This window comes from Copadichromis virginalis, linkage group LG4, assembly GCF_057382275.1.
Source record: "Copadichromis virginalis isolate Kocher_CV1m ecotype Utaka linkage group LG4, C_Virginalis_male_GT1.1, whole genome shotgun sequence".
Lineage (NCBI taxonomy): Eukaryota > Metazoa > Chordata > Actinopteri > Cichliformes > Cichlidae > Copadichromis > Copadichromis virginalis.
Window position 1 is genome coordinate 4,911,270 of NC_140621.1, and position 18,155 is coordinate 4,929,424.

At 40.3% G+C, this 18,155-nt stretch overlaps 1 protein-coding gene and 1 long non-coding RNA gene across 3 annotated transcripts in view; one reads left to right on the forward strand and one right to left on the reverse strand.

Annotated features, from left to right (window-relative positions):
• LOC146710631 (vesicle-fusing ATPase) overlaps window positions 1-18,155 on the reverse strand; it is a 76,607-nt gene that overhangs the window by 50,962 nt on the left and 7,490 nt on the right. The window lies entirely within an intron of this gene.
• On the forward strand, window positions 505-1,737 carry LOC146710632 (uncharacterized). Its single transcript, XR_014920266.1, has 3 exons — window positions 505-676; window positions 752-818; window positions 1,339-1,737. It is a non-coding gene; the product is annotated as an uncharacterized LOC146710632 (long non-coding RNA).

An 18,155-nucleotide genomic window follows, 5' to 3' on the forward strand; every position in this document is an offset into this window, starting at 1 on the left:
CTCAATGTTTCCAGCCACCCTTAAGCTACTTTGAAGCTCTGCTGATGGTGGAATATGAAACTCTTGCAGACCAGGGCCTTCTCCAGATGCTCCCAACTCACCCTAACCACATGTTTGGATACACCAAGTCTGTTCAGCATCCTCCCTTGTTACCTGACCCAACTCACAACCAGGTGCTGATCAGCTGACAGCTCTGATCCTCTTTTCACCCAAGTGCCCAAGACATACAGCTACAGGTCTGATGATTGCTAGACTCTTCATCAACCTGTGACCTGGGGTGTTATGGTGAAAAGTGGACTTGTGTACAGCCTTATACTCAAACATGGTATTTGTTGTTGCCCATTCAAACATTTACGTCTCTCCTTCAGCAATTTAAAACTATATCTCTTATAAAACCTATAAGAGATATAGTTTTGATACACTATTATAGCAAATTATACCTTGTAAAACTTTTCCTTACTGTGTACCAAACTTGGGGTTGTTTGGGGTGTGGGGGCCTGTAACCCCTATAGACATGGTTACTAGTATTTTCTTGTTTTTACCTGGTATTATTATTTCCGACACCCCTTGAACACACTTTGATTTTCCGTAGTTCAGTGAATGCAACAAAAGCACGTTGCTGCATTAAGCTAGGCAAAACGGAGCAAGACACCGAGAGCAAATAACAAGCTACACAGTGAGTCTTTCGGTATAAAATAAGTGTTATAAAGTATTTTCAACAGTCTCTAACTTAAAGTTATGTACTTTTCAGAGGCCTTTATGTGTTTTACTCTCGACCAAAACCAGGCAGAGCGTGTATTTGTTTCTTGGGAATTCCGGTGAGTTACTAGAGATGATAAGTTAGCAGGAAAACTTATGCTAATTTTACATGTGGTAAACACTGCAACAGTGCGAATTCCGTATTGTCTAAAAAAAGCTAAAACCAGTCGGAGTACTTGAATCGTGTGTGAAATGGAATGTCGTATTTTATTTTATTGTCTATTTGGGCATCTTCACAAATGTGCAAAACTAATGCAGGATGCACTTTTCTTTTAGCCATAAATGTTGTCCAGTGCCTTTTCTGCACTTTGTCATTTCAGTTATAGGTTAATACATGTAAATAAGTTATTTAAAACTAGTTACGTTACAAACATTTCATGATGTGATTACATATGCCTTAAAAAGGGGTATTTAAATACAATTGATTGTAATGCTGTAAAGCAATACAAATGGAATTCATAGAGACAGAACAATGTTAAAACGACAGTGTACTTGATTTTGAAAACTTTATGAGATCTCATGTTATTTAGAAAAACTGTTAAGAACTATTTTGTTTATTGCTCTGTACTGTATGTGCAGACTGGTTTTTTGTGATCCTGGATCTGAAGTGGTTCTGGATATGGATGGCGAGCCAGACCCTGTGAAAACTCTTGGCGAATCCAAAAGCAGTGTGGCCAGCTGTTCTGGATGCAGGAGTAGAGCTACAGTCTGAATTACTTCGAATCGCAGGATTTCAGATAAGCAAGAGCAAAAACTGCTTACTTCATACGGATTGTTTCTCTGGGAAACTATTGAACTCCCAATATCCTGCTCATCAGGAGTCAGGTCTAAAGAGACTACTTATTTTATTTTATTTTGTTGTTATTTTCAAAAGAGCGCTCTTCTCTGTTGATCTTCTGTTAATTTTCTATGCTGTTTACATTGGATTATTGCACCACTGTAACATTGTAATAAATCTGCCGGCTGTTCAACACTCAATTCTCTCAAATTTATTTTACTCCTCTCGAATCTAGTCTATAAGTTTAACCCTACTATACTAAGCAGGTGTTACAGGGCCTATCCCTCTTATTATAGTACAAAGAGCTGGGTCCACCTGAACCAGTCCTCAAACTGGTGCATCACAAACCCAACACAGTTACAGATACACTCACAACTCATTGTTTCTAAAGTTCATTAAATTCCATCACAGGTTTGGACTCACTGATCCTACGTGGACAAAATTGATTTTTAATCACACTTTGGTAAACAATTATATTGATTATTACAGATAATAATGAACCCTTAGTAATGCTGCAGTTTATGTCTGTGTCATTAGTGTGTTTAAAGAATGTGCTAAAAATTATTATATACAGATAAGACAAATGAGAGTGTTACCCTTTGATGCCTGATGATGGTAACTAGTTTCAGTCTGGACACACCTTTACAATGGCTACTCACATTTCAAGGAATAACAGAACAATGGCATAAGCACAGAATGGATAATAAGAGTTAAATATTCCAGCAGTTACTGCAGTGCAATTATTTTTTTCAGTTCATCCTGGGTATACTTGTCAACCTGCGCATTTCCAGGTGTGTATGCCCCAGGACAGCTGTGGCTACAACTGTGGTTTGCCTTCACCAGTGTGTGAATGTGAGAGTGAATGAATAGTGGAATTGTAAAGCGATTTGGGTGCCTAGAAAAGCGCTATATAAATGCAATCCATTATTATTATTATTATTATTATTATTAGTGTATGTATGTGTTTCTCACTGTTTGCACTGTTGTGCATCCATTTATCAGCTGTGTGCTTTAATGTGAGTATCTGTGTGTTGCTGTGTTGGCTGCCCAACAGCAGAAAGCAGCTATCTAAATATAGCTGCAGCTCAGGGCTCACAGAGGAAGGCCCTTCACACATCCAGGGATTAACCATTACTCTGTCTGACTCACACAAAGACACGCACTTAGACACTCCCACTCTAAACACAAACGTACAAGTATTTGATGCACACACAGTATGCATAGAGAAGACATACACATAAGTGGCTGTCACACTGAAGGACTGACGTTAAGTAATTTTATAATTTAGTTAATTAATATGTAGATAAAATGAAAAATATTCCAATAATGAATATCTACGAGGACCAAAATAAAAGTGCTAACAGAAATGAATGTTAAAAATTAGGTTTATAAAAAACAGAAGACCATCTTTTCCTCTTTACGTCAACAGTGTAATAGATTACACTCAAGGTTAATTTGAACAAACGAGGGCTATATATTAAATTAATGTTTTTAAAATTGATGATCTAGAAGGTACGGCAATAGCAAGGAAGAATGGCAACATCAGGTAGTAGTGAGAAACATCTGGACAACACCTTGGCATATTTAGTAATGCTAGAAGGAAAATACATCTATCAGTTCTTTGGCTTTACATGTGTATCAGGACATAATAAAAATAATTTGGTCTTAAAATGATTTAGATACATCAGATGAAAAACTGCAGATGACTAATTACTCAGTCTAATAATTTAATATTTAATATAAACTAAGTCAAACACTGATAGAAATTCAATTGTCCATTTGCTGCTGTGCTTGTCCAGCTGCATGACCCAATTTTAGCCAAGCTTTAGATGTCAGACAGATGGGCTCACATTTGACTCTAGAATACTTTGGAGTCTTGTGACTGCAAAACAAGCCCAAATCATCACCCCTCCACCGTGATTGAGAGTTATGATGAGGTGTTTGAATTCATGCTACTGTACATTATGGCCAAAAATTCAGTTGAATTTAATTTTTATTTATATTGCGCCAAATCACAACAACAGTTGCCTCAAGGTACTTAAGCTAGTAATAATAATACAGAGAAAACCCCAATAATCAGATGACCCCCTTTGAACAAACACTTGGCAACAGTGGGAAGGAAAACAGGAAGAGATCTCTGGCAGAACCAGAACCTAATTCCTATAGAACAGTAAAGGTTTACTTAGTTTTTACACACACTGTTAAATAAATAATGACACCCCCATCACCCTCCTCCCCCTCCCTTTCTCCCTCCTCCCCACACCTGAAATTCACTGAAGAGATGATGGAGCGGGTCAATGCTGGGCTCAGATCTACCCCCCGGCCCAATCCCTCTTTGTCCCCCATAAACCCCCCACCAAAGCAGCCAAAGGTTCGCCACCGAGCCCCACCCTCAACAGAGCAATCGAAGTCACATTGCCCAGCCTCGCCCCCCTTAGTTCCTCCTTACCACCTTCATGCTTTGTCTCCGCAGTCTGATGTGTGATGTGTGGAGGGTCCAGGCTGCGAGGATTATGGCAGTGGTGACTTTTCCCAGGAGAAGCTGGGACCCTGTTTACTAGAAGGTTTTAAAATTTCTGTACTTTTAGGTGACAGGAGACATGTGGCCTGGTCAAAACACAGAGAGCTGCACTCTAAAAGATCTTTAAATATAGTAAACATACCTCGTGTGCCACAGACTGCTCCCAAACACGAGGGGACAAGTAATACCTCTAAAACACTTAAGTTGGCTTTATTAAACGTTAGATCTTTAGCTGGGAAAACATTTTTAATTAATGATTTAATTACTGAGCACAGCCTTGATTTTATGTTTTTAACTGAAACTTGGTTGGACCAAAATAACAGTGGAGCTGTTCTCATCGAGACGACCCCTCCTAACTACAGTTTCATCAGTGAGGCCAGGGTGAGCAGGAGAGGAGGGGGGGTTGCTGTCTTATTTAATGAATCATTTCAATGTAAGCAGCTATCTCCTGGAAGTTTTCAGTCTTTTGAATATGTGGCTTTACAGCTGAAGGCCCCATCCAAAGTTGTGTTTCTTAATGTTTACAGGCCTCCCAAATACTGCACAGACTTTTTTAATGACCTCAGTGAACTGCTGTCTGTGATCTGTGTTGATCTCGACTGTGTAATTATTGTTGGGGATTTTAACATCCATGTGGACAACCCTCAGGACAAAGGGACTAAAGACCTGAGTAACACTCTGGGCAACTTTGGGCTGACTCAGCATGTAACAGAGGCCACACATAATAGAGGACACACTCTCGACCTACTGATCTCCAAAGGCCTGAGCATTTCAAAGGTTACTGTGTCTGATGTGGGCTTATCTGATCATTACTGTGTTTTCTTTGAAAGTAAAATCTCAGCCCACACAAATATATCAACAGCAGTGATCACAAAACGGTGTATAACTGAAGACAGTAGTGAGATCTTTAACCAGGTCTTCCCATTAACACCTGACCTGTCCAAAGGTTCAGTCAATGAGCTCGTCAATAGCTTTAATGCAAAAATGTTAAATGTAATGGACACTATTGCCCCCATTAAGGTGAAGGTTATCTCTGGAAGGAAAAAGTCTCCATGGAGAAACTCCACACTAGTGAAAAATGAAAAAAGAGAGTGTAGGAAAGCTGAGCGCAGATGGAGAAAAACAAACCTCCAGGTTCATTATGACATCAATAAAGAGAAAATTCCATCCATTCGCTTCCGCTTATCCTTTTTCAGGGGCGCTGGAGCCTATCCCAGCTGTCATAGGGCGAGAGGCGGGGTACACCCTGGACAGGTCGCCAGTCTGTCGCAGGGCCAACATACAGGGACAGACAACCATTCGCACTCACTTTCATTCGCACCTAGTGACAATTTGGGTTATCCAATTAACCTATCCCCACTAAGTGCATGTCTTTGGACGGTGGGAGGAAGCCGGAGTACCCGGAGGGAACCCACGCAAACACGGGGAGAACATGCAAACTCCACACAGAAAGACCCCGGCCTGATGTTGGAATTGAACTCAGGACCTTCTTGCTGTGCGGCAACAGTGCTAACCACCGTGCCACCGTGCTGCCTAAAGAGAAACTTCACAATTATAATTTACAACTGAGGAGTGCAAGAAGGTCCTACTTCTCTGACATCATCACTAAAAACAGCCATAATGCTCGGGTCTTATTTTCTACAGTTGACAGGCTAACAAACCCTCCTGTGTCAGTGGCAGCTGAACTTCATTCAACCATGGCCTGCAATGACTTTGCCAAATTCTTCACAGACAAAATCCAAAAGATTAGACAAGCAGTTGGTACATCAACAGCAGATCCAGGATATGTACTGTGTCCACCGAAAAACTGTTTAAACACCATGAAACAGTTTCAACCTATTAACAGCAAAGACCTGGAGGACATCTTAGGTCAACTGAACTCCTCCTCTTGCTGTTTAGATGTCCTGCCAACAAGTTTTTTCAAAAAGGTCTCAAAGACTTTAGAGTCAGACCTGTTACAGATCGTCAACTTTTCTTTATTATCAGGTGTGTTTCCAGAATCACTAAAAACTGCTGTAATCAAACCTATACTGAAAAAGGACAATCTTGACAAGACACAAATGAACAACTACAGGCCGATCTCAAATCTCCCATTTTTAAGTAAGATCATTGAAAAAGCAGTTTCTCAACAGCTCAATTACTTCTTAAAACAGAATAACTGCTACGATGCCTTCCAGTCAGGTTTTAGACAGAACCACAGCACTGAAACCGCTCTGACCAAAGTGTTTAATGACATATGTCTGAACACAGACAGTGGAAAAATGTCAGTCCTAGTTTTACTGGATCTCAGTGCAGCATTTGATACAGTTGACCACAACATATTACTCAAACGACTGGAGAACTGGGCAGGTCTTTCAGGAACTGTACTAAACTGGTTCAAAACATACTTAGAAAACAGGAAATACTTTGTATCAATAGGTAACTTCACATCTGAGCAGACAAGTATCACATGTGGAGTTCCCCAAGGTTCCATCTTGGGACCCCCTCTGTTTAACATTTACATGCTCCCACTGGCACAGATTATAAAGAACAACAAAATAAACTACCACAGCTATGCAGATGACACACAAATATATATCACAATGTCACCAGGAGACCGAGGCCCTGTACAGGCTCTTGGTAAATGCATTGAGGAAATCAATGACTGGTTGTGCCACAATTTTCTCCAGCTAAACAAAAACAAAACTGAGGTAATAGTCTTTGGCGCCAAAGAAAAACGATTACAGGTCACCAGAGAACTTCAATCTATACATCTAAAAACCACAAACCAGGCGAGAAATTTGGGTGTAGTGATGGATGCAGACCTAAACTTAGAAAAACACATTAAGACAATAACAAAATCAGCTTACTATCACCTCAAGAATATTTCAAGGATAAAAGATCTGATGTCTCAACAGGACCTGGAAAAACTAGTCCATGCATTCATTTTTAGTAGGCTTGATTACTGTAACAGCATCTTTACAGGTCTACCTAAAAAATCAGTCAGACAACTACAGCTCATTCAGAACTCTGCTGCTCGAGTCCTCACTAAGACCAAAACAGTGGACCACATCAGTCCAGCTCTGAGGTCCTTACACTGGCTGCCTGTCCGTCAGAGGATAGACTTTAAAGTTCTGATGCTGGTCTATAAAGCTCTGAATGGTTTAGGACCAAAATACATCAGTGACCTCCTGACCCAGTATGAACCTTCCAGATCCCTCAGGTCATCTGGATCCGGTCTTTTATCAGTTCCCAGAGTCAGAACCAGACACGGAGAAGCTGCATTCAGCTTTTATGCTCCTTATATCTGGAACAAACTCCCAGAAAGCCTCAGATCAGCTGAAACACTCAATTTATTTAAATCCAGGTTGAAGACTCACCTATTCTCAGCTGCATTTGAATAAAGCACCAAATCCACACTTTTAAGCTTAAATTTCAAAACTTACACTAACTACTGATCTTATCTATTTCTGATTTTATCTGTTTTGATTTTATATACTGTTTTGTTTGTTTGTTAAGCTTAAATTTCAAAACTTACATTAACTACTGATTTTATCTACTGTTCTGATTTTATCTGTTTTGATTTTATATACTGTTTTGTTTGTTTGTTTGTTTGTTTGTTTGTTTGTTTGTTTGTTAAGTGGGTTTAGAGCTCTGGGTAGCTCCCCAGCTGGGTCTAGACTGGGTCTAGAGAGTATTTTAAATTCAGAGAATTTAAAATAGAAAGTAGCTCGTCCACAGAAGGACTGGTAGCTCCCCTTACGATAAGGGTTCAGATCGCGCGAACAGGTGTGGGATTAGAGCTCTGGGTAGCTCCCCAACTGGGTCTAGACTGGGTCTAGAGAGTATTTTAAATTCAGGGAATTTAAAATAGAAAGTAGCTCGTCCACAGAAGGACTGGTAGCTCCCCTTACGATAAGGGTTCAGATCGCGCGAACAGGTGTGAAATGTGTGTGTTTAGTTTGTTTGTTTGTTTGCTTGTTTTAATCAATTTTAAATCATGCTTTTTATTTGTTTTTGTTTCTAATGTCTCTGTAAAGCACTTTGAATCACCTTGTTGTTGAATTGTGCTATACAAATAAATTTGCCTTGCCTTGCCTAATATATCATATTACAGGCTTCATCTGAGCTTGTATTTACCTAATATTAAAACCTCCTAATGACCCGATTATTATTATGTCCTGAGACATAAAATCTTAGACTTTAATTAAGGTGTAGCTTCGTTTTACTATAACTGTAAATATGATGATGTAACATAAAATGTTTTAAATCTCTGGCAGTGTTTTGGTAAGTGCTGTAAATGAGACTGTAAGCTGCTGTAAACATAACTGTTATAGGTGAGCTGTTCCACAACAAGCATTACTGTCTGGCCTAAATCTCACTGAAACCACATTAATATGAGTTTCTGTTTGAATTAGCATGAAATTCTATCATCATGAGTAGATATAGAAATTCAGTTGTGATCATTAATAAAAATAGATCATTATAGCAATCCGGTTGGGAAAAATGCGGCCTCATTAAAATGCTGCTTTCTTATCAATTGTAGAAAGGTTTACCGTGTTTCTCAATTTACTTTCGATGCCATTACATTCAGAAGGAGAGTTTAATTTTGAAAAGGTATCTTTCATTCCTATTGATTGCCACTTGCATCAACATAATTTGCTCATTTAACTCAATCTCCATAACATGGCTCCACAAGAGGAATGGCCAGGGATGAATAATCTTATTGCAAGACTTGACAAGGTGTAAAATGATGAAAGACCCAGGAATAACCAAGCTGTGCAAAATCAGTCATAGTTCTACCAATCAGAAATGCAGTTCCCATCCCAGATTAACGCTACAGACTCTGAAAGGCAAGTTCCTTGGCAGCGGGATCATCTGGATATGGATGGCATCCCAGATGGATGTCCTCATTTGCTGTTTGGCACAAAATGTCAAGATTATAATTTGTTAAGAATGTTATAATTCAATTCAATTTTATTCATATAGCGCCAAATCACAACAAAAGTCGCCTCAAGGCGCTTCATAGATATAGAGAAAAACCCAACAATCATATGACCCCCTATGAGCAAGCACTTTGGCGACAGTGGGAAGGAAAAACTCCCTTTTAACAGGAAGAAACCTCTGGCAGAACCAGGCTCAGGGAGGGGCGGGGCCATCTGCTGTGATTGGTTGAGGTGAGAGAAGGAAGACAGGACAAAGACATGCTGTGGAAGAGAGACAGAGGTTAATAACAGATATGATTCAATGCAGAGAGGTCTGTTAACACATAGTGAGTGAGAAAGGTGACTGGAAAGGAAAAACTCAATGCATCATGGGAATCCCCGGCAGCCTACGTCTATTGCAGCATAACTAAGGGAGGATTCAGGGTCACCTGGTCCAGTCCTAACTATATGCTTTAGAAAAAAAGGAAAGTTTTAAGCCTAATCTTAAAAGTAGAGATAGTGTCTGTCTCCCTGTGATGGCATGCCACACATGGTAAGCTCCACACCTCATCACCCGTTGATTCACTTTAGTTTAATTTACAGTCACTACTTTAAAATATTCTATTTATTGTTCAATATCGTTTCTTTATTAAATGTATTCATTTTTCCATCACACCTTCCAATGTTTATATGGCGTGCACACATATTAACCTTGCAAGGTCAAAGTTCTGTTTTATGTTATATTAATTAGTGATGTGTCCTGTGTGTCGAAGCTTCGAATCGTGCGTCGGGTAATCGCGGGGGCGTTTTTCTGAAGCGCGTATCGAGGCTTGCTTTGATTACGTATGCAGTGATGTTCGAGGCCTCGCGGGCAGTCCGTACCACGTGACTGATTCAGGGACTGGTTCACCGGTTCGCGCCAGATTCGAAATAACATGGGCAGGAAAACAGCTGATTCCCCATCACACCGTGTTGTGGAATTGGATTACGTATGTGCTACATAGTTACTTGTGCATTTCTTCTTCGATGGAACCAGCAAGGAAGAGATGTTTTTTTTTTTTTTTTTTAAATTTTGTCTCTCCTAATAAAGTATGCACACAGTAATAAATATCACAAATGATAAACACCAAAATATAAATAAACAACACTACACATCCTATAATCTGATTTCTGTCTTTTAGTTTATTAAAAAGTGAAGCACCAAACACTAGTTTGTGTCATTATCCAGATGTACATAAGGTTTACACATCATTATAATCAAAGAGCCCGCTTCACTTGAATTGTCCACTTGATGGCGCAGTAGAGCAAATGAATCATCACAATGCTTCGAACCATGAGTCGACCAATTGGATGGAAAGCTTCAGTTCATCATGAGGCTTCATCTCACCATCACTAATATTAATACATCTTTCTTTGTTTGAGTTACCTGGGGGTTGGTGTCTCCTCCTGTCTGGCAAAAGGTGTGGCAAAGGGCTGGGAGACCTGAAGTACTGCTGACAGCCTAATTGGATTGCACCACATGCTTCATTGCCTGGGGGGTGTTTCATGTTTGTTTAAATGTTTTGTATTAGTTGGTTATATGGCAGCCATCTTGTTTTCCCCCGTGTGTGTCATTTGGTTTAGCTAAACCAGTATTTAAGTCCCCCTGTGTGTCATTTCAGCAGGTCAGTTTACCATATGTTTGTTTGAGGTTTTGTTAATTATTATCTTGAGTTTAGTCTGTTGAGTTGACCTCTTTTATTGGTCTGCCTGTTTAAGTTTTGGCTTTGTTAAATATATTTTCATATTTTTGGGTCAATAAAACCCGTTTTTTGAATTAAAACCACCGGTGTCCTTTATGCTTTACTGCTTGGTCCCTGACACTCCCGAATCCAAACTGGAAGCTGGTTCCACAGAAGAGGGGCCTGAAAACTGAAGGCTCTGCCTCCCATTCTACTTTTAAATACTCTAGGAACAACAAGTAGGCCTGCAGAGCGAGAGCGAAGTACTCTAATAGGGTGATATGGTACTACAAGGTCATTAAGATAAGATGGGGCCTGATTATTTAAGACCTTGTATGTGAGGAGCAGGATTTTGAATTCTAGATTTAACAGGAAGCCAATGAAGGGAAGCCAAAACAGGAGAAATATGCTCTCTCTTTCTAGTCCCTGTCAGGACTCTTGCAGCAGCATTTTGGATTAACTGAAGGCTTTTCAGGGAGTTTTTTGGACATCCTGATAATAATGAATCACAGTAGTCCAGCCTGGAAGTAATAAATGCATGAACTAGTTTTTCAGCGTCACTCTGAGACAGGATATTTCTAATTTTAGAGATGTTGCGCAAATGGAAGAACGCAGTCTTACAGATTTGTTTAATATGTGCGTTGAAGGACATGTCCTGGTCAAAAATGACTCCAAGGTTCCTCACAGTGTTACTGGAGGCCAAGGTAATGCCATCCAGAGTAAGAATCTGGTTGGATACCATATTTCTAAGCTTTTCAGGGCCGAGTACAATAACCTCAGTTTGATCTGAATTAAGAAGCAGAAAGTTAGCGGCCATCCAGCTCTTTATGTCTTTAAGACATTCCTGTAGTTTAACTAATTGGTGTGTGTTATCTGGCTTCATGGACAGATAGAGCTGGGTGTCATCTGCACAGCAGTGAAAATTTATGCTATGTCTTCTAATGATACTGCCTAAGGGAAGCATGTATAATGTAAACAGAATTGGTCCTAGCACCGAACCCTGTGGAACTCCATAATTAACCTCAGTGTGTGAAGAGGACTCTCCATTTACATGTACAAACCAGAGTCTGTTAGATAGATATGATACAAACCACTGCAGCACAGTACCTGTAATACCTACAGCATGTTCTAATCCCTCTAATAGGATATTATGGTCGACAGTATCGAACGCTGCAGGACAAGCACAGAGATGAGTCCACTGTCAGAGGCCATAAGAAGATCATTTGTAACCTTCACTAAAGCTGTTTCTGTGCTATGATGAGCTCTGAAACCTGACTGAAACTCTTCAAATAAACCATTCCTCTGCAGATGATCTGTTAGCTGTTTGACAACTACCCTTTCAAGGATTTCTGATATGAAAGGAAGGTTGGAGATTGGCCTATAATTAGCTAAGACTGCTGGGTCTAGAGATGCTTTTTAAGTAAAGGTTTAACTACAGCTAGCTTGAAGGCCTGTGGTACATAGCCGATTATTAGAGATAGGTTGATCATATTTAAGATCGAAGCATTTATTAATGGCAGGACTTCTTTGAGCAGTTTTGTAGGAATGGGGTCTAAAAGACACGTTGATGGTTTGGAGGAAGTAATTATTGAAGTTAACTCAGAAAGATCAATTGGAGAAAAAGAGTCTAAATGAATATCGATGGTACTGAAAGTAGCTGTAGATAATATTACATCTGTGGGATGATTATTGGTAATTTTTTCTCTAATGATAAAAATGTTATTTGTGAAGAAGTTCATGAAGTCATTACTAGTTAACGTTAAAGGGATGGTTGGCTCAAAAGAGCTCTGACTTTTTGTCAGCCTGGCTACAGTGCTGAAGAGAAACCTGGGGTTGTTCTTGTTTTCTTCAATCAGTGATGAATAGTAAGATGTTCTGGCTTTGCGGAGGGCTTTCTTATAAAGCAGCAAACTATTTCTCCAGGCTAAATGATGATCCTCTAAATTTGTGACACACCATTTCCTCTCCAGCTTACGAGTCATCTGCTTTAGGGTACGTGTTTGAGAATTATACCACGGAGTCAGGTACTTCTGATTAGAGACCTTAGTTTTCACAGGAGCTACAGTATCCAGAGTCGTACGTAGTGAGGAGGTAAAATTATTAACAAGATAATCGACCTCTGTTGGAGCAGCGTTCAGATAGCTGCTCTGCTCTGTGTTGGTACAGGGCATTGAAGATGATAACAGTGGGTGGATTGTATTCTTAAACTTAGTTACAGCGCTTTCAGAAAGACATCTACTTTGATAAAGTCTACTCTCCACTGCTGTGTAATCAATTATTGTAAATGTAAATCTTATCAGGAAATGATCAGACAGGAGAGGGTTTTCAGGAAACACTGTTAAATGTTCAGTTTCTATGCCATATGTTAAAACAAGATCTAGAGTGTGATTAAAGTGGTGGGTGGGTTCTTTTACATTTTGAGAGAAGCCAATTGAGTCTAATAACAGATTAAATGCCATGTTGAGGCTGTCATTTTTAGCATCTACATGGATGTTAAAATCACCCACAATAATTATTTTATCTGAGCTCAGAACTAAATTAGATATAAAGTCTGAGAAATCAGACAGAAACTCTGTGTAAGGCCCAGGTGGACAAGTAAGACTGGTTTCTGAGTTTTACACAAGGCTAAGCATCAGGCTTTCAAATGGATTAAAAGTCTGTCTGGGTCTTTGGTTGATTAATAGGCTGGTGCGAAAAATTGCTGCCACACCGCCCCTCGGCCTGTGCTTCGAGGTTTCTGGTAGTTAGAATGACTCGGGGGTGTTGATTCATTTAAACTAACATAATCATCCTGCTGCAACCAGGTTTCTGTAAGGCAGAGTAAATCAATTTGTTGATCAATTATTAAGTCATGTACTAACAGAGACTTGGAGGAGAGAGACCTAATATTTAATCATCCACATTTCACTGTTTTACTCTTTGGTTCAGATGTGGATACTTTATTGTTCTTTCTTTGTAATTGTTTATGTTTAAGTTGTTTGTTGCTGGTTTTTAGCTTGTTTTTTGTCTGTTTGGGAGCTGACACAGTCTCTATGGAGATGGGTTTTTGGGGGGGTAGCAGGAGGAGAGAAGCTGCAGAGAGGCGTGTAAGACTGCAACTCTGCTTCCTGGTCCCAACTCTGGATAGTCATATTTTGGGGGGTTTAATAAATTTGTCCATATTTCTAGAAATGAGAGCTGCTCCATCCAAAGTGGGATGGATGCCGTCTCTCCTAACAAGGCCAGGTTTCCTCCACAAGGTTTGCCAATTATCTATGAAGCCCACATCGTTTCTGGGACACCACTCAGACAGCCAGCAATTTAAGGAGAACATGCGGCTAAACATGTCACTCCTGGTCTGATTGGGGAGGGGACCAGAGAAAACTACAGAGTCCGACATTGTTTTGGCAAAGTTACACACCGATTCAATACTGATTTTAGTGACCTCCGATTGGCGTAACCGGGTGTCATTACTGCCGACGTGAATTATGATTTTACTGAATTTACGTTTACGCTTAGCCAGCAGTTTTAAATTTCCTTCAATGTCGCCTGCTCTGGCCCCTGGAAGACAATTCACTATGGTTGCCGGTGTCTCTAGCTTCACGTGTCTGAGAACAGAATCACCAATTACCAGTGTTTGACCCCCGGCGGGTGTGTCGCCGAGTGGGGAAAAACGGTTAGACACATGAACGGGTTGGTGGTGTACCTGGGGCTTCTGCTTAGGACTATGTTCCTCCTCACCGTGACCCAGCCGCCCTCTTTCCCCAGCTGCTTGGGGTCTGCCGGGGAACAGCTAGCGGGGCCTACGCTATCTTCGGCTGCACCAGCTACAGGGGCCTGGCTAGCTACGGGTGAATGAAGGGTGCGAAGCCGAGTCTCCAATTCAGTAATCCTGGCCTCCAGAGCTGCAAATATGCTACATTTGTTACAGATATCATTACTGCTAAAGGAGGCCGAGGAGTAACTAAACATCTGACACAATGAGCAGGAAAGTGCAGGAGGGACAGATGAAGTAGCCATGGTGCTAACGAGTCGGCTACGAGCTAAGCTAAGCTAGCGAAACAGTACAGAGACAGTCAGTGAATACTTTGGGTATAAATTAGGTAGTGAGTACACAGAAAGTGTGCTTCGGATAAAGCACGTGAAGATTATACTATGAGAAAAGAATGTATTTAAAAGTTTTTAATTAAATTTCTAAGCAGATAAGCTACTCAGAAACACCACTGTGTTTGAGCAGGAACAGGAAGTGATACTCTACCACAGAGCGAGCAAACACCAAGTGACAGCGCCACCAAGGAGAAGAACTGGTGACTACAGAGAGCACAATCCTCTAAGAGATGAGATCAAAATATGTTTGTTGTCTGTTTGGCTTTGTTTATCACAGTGCCTCCCAAATGATGTATCATAAGGAAAGTTTGGGTGTGCCTTGTGATTTTGTTTGGACCATGCATTGGTACTTCAGTGTACAACTGCACAAAAAGTAATACATGGTAAATTGACTTGTTCTTATATTGTGCTTTTCCAAAATACTTGAGCACTCAAAGCACTTCTAACGACTGCATCGGGAGCAATTTGGGCTGCAGCAGACTGGAGCAGCCAAAGATCAAACCACCAACATTCCAATTAAAAGATAACCTGCTCTACCTCCTGACACATTTTTGCCAAACAAGCTAAAGGAGCAAGTCCAATAACTGTCTGAAGAAGTCATCAAATTGTAACATTGTGGCAAACAAGCTGAAGAAGGTCCTTTTAATGCCAAACATCTGCTCTGAGAGAAACCTGGCCTACTTTAAAAGACCACTGGGTCTGAATCATAGGCAGCAAGAGTATTTGTTGGACTGAGTGAAGGTGTGTAATAAGGCCAAACAGGCGAGTTATACAAAGTATAACTCATACAACGTAACTTATACAAAGTAAAGTGGTCGCCCCATGATCGGAAGGTCGGCGGTTCGAATCCACTTAACGGCTACCCTGAGGTACCCCTGAGCAAGGTACCGTCCCTACACACTGCTCCCCGGGCGCCTGCTTAGTGGGCTGCCCACTGCTTCACTGAGTGAATGGGTCAAATGCAGAGAAAAACAAGTAACTTCCCCATGGGGATCAATAAAGTATCCATTATTATTATTATTATTATTATTATTATTATACGCAAATAGAGTTTGTTTCAAAGGGGGAAAATGCAGGCACCGAGACAGCTGGCTACATGTAACACACGCTTATAATGAGAAGAAGAACTTGCATGGCTTGCACTTAAAATGACTGGCTGAACAATCCCGGTGTAAATTTGACCAGGACTCCACACAGTAAAAAAATACAGGACATAGAGGTTATTTATAGTTGGCACATCGGATGTTAAGACTCCCAGTCTCTACCATCCTGAAATAAAAACATCCTTCCAGTGTAAACTGTCAAAATGATACAAGAACTACTACAGAACAACACAAGTTGAAAAGTAAGACTTCAGACCAACACAGCACCTATTTTACTGTATGTAAAAGACAGAGTAACACAACCCCTCCAGCAAAAACCCATCTCTGTGAAGGATAGCAGAACACCTTTTTCCTATCCTCGACACAGAGGAAGATTCAGGCATCCAAATAAAAATAAAATAAAATAAAATAGAATAAAATATTGAGCTGCATTTTTAATGTGGTAAATCTATAATTTTAGTACTTTAGGGTTCAAATTGCAACTAGTGCATTTACTGTAAGGTGATGCTGTGATATTGCACAGCAGTGTCTTTTGCGTTGCTCCCTGTAACTAGAAGAAAGGAGATCAACTGGGTGCTGCATCTGTTTTCTTTAAAGTGGGCCAAAGGTTGTAAAGCATAACTGTTTGATCAGTAACCTAAAAAAAATCCCAGATGAAGACATTTTATGCAGAATGTGACAGAGGAAGTCTTTGAGGATCCCACCTTAATGATGTCTGCTGCTTGGGTGTAGGTGCTAAAAAAAAGTTGGGAGCAGAGGAACGAATAACAGACTGTTGGGAAATGTCTTCAAAGCAGAAGATGAGTGGGGGAAATTATGAAGGAAACAAACAGCTGATTAGGTTGAGAAGGAGACGGAGACCACTGGGAAGGAGATGCACATAATAGATGAGCTGTCATCTTCTGTAGCCCACTCACTTGTTCAGCTGCACTAGTAGGTGTGCGTTTCTTTCTTCCCTTCATTGACTGGAATCAATTCAGCTATTGATTCTGATACAATTAAATCAGTCCTTGAGAGCACCTACTCAGCGCAGGCTGGAAAGCAAGAATCAGCACTGGCAGCAACAGCTAGATTTTCAATTACATACGCAAAATCATGTGTGAAGGGTTAAATTGAGTTTGGTGCTACAAATCATCCGTCCAATTTCTTAACCATTCCAACTGCAGCATATCCCAGCAAACAGAGGCACAATACACCCCCATCCACACCTACGGCTAATTTAGAAGCAACTATTAAGCTAACAAAGATGAGAAAACCAAAGCACTGGAGGAAACCCACGCAGGCACAGACAGAACACGCCAGCTCCACACAGAGAGGCCCCAAGATCCGTGCTCTTTTAACCACTGCACTGCCGCGCTGCCTGATGATACGTGCAACCTAAGTGTTACAGTATCACCCTGACAAATAGCTTCCATAGCATGAACATTACATGTCCAGGTCAGGGCTGATTCAGGATCAGCTGTAAGAAAAGCAAAACACAGTCAGACGATTCTAACACACACTAGCTCAAATCACAAAGCACTATGAGAGTGCAAGGCAGCTCACTCTCTGAGCAGGATTGTATTTTGTAACAGTAATAGTCCTGTATGTTGTTTACATTCATATTCCTATATTGTTTATAATGCAGTGAAAATCAGACAAGAGTAGCATGACAGATATTTCGTTTGATTGCACAAAGGGTAAGTGATGGATAACAGCTCGTTTTATAAGGTTTTAAAGACATTTTTTTGAAAGTTTGACCTTATTTGCCCTTGAAGATGAGGCCAGAGGTCCAAAGTCCCCATATATCATTCCCTATATGCCTATATGTTGTCAATTCAAATGATGGTGGGAAGAAACATAGTTTAAATGTCTCAATATTATCACTTTGACCTTCAGATCAATCTGCTGACCTTGAGGTCAAAGGTCTAAGCCTTTTGTCAGTTTTTGACCAGTAAATCAATAAATATGTTGACACTGAAGTCCAAGGTGGATGTAAGCCAAATTTTAATCAGCTGTTAGCATGACTCCACTCTGCGCACCTCCAAAGTTTTATCAGAATTAATTGAAAACTTTTCGAGCTATTGTCTTTATAGACAGAATGACACGCACGCAAACACTATCAAAAACCTAACCTACTGTATTGTAAAACTGACAATAGTCACATATCATGTTTGGATTAAAATTTCCCTGATAACGGTTTTCCATCACTTTTATGTCTTGGTGAACTCCTGGCCCATGCTCATAATCGCCTACATTTAGTTTAAAAAAAGTCGAGATGAGAAAGTAAAAAGTGCGTCGTCA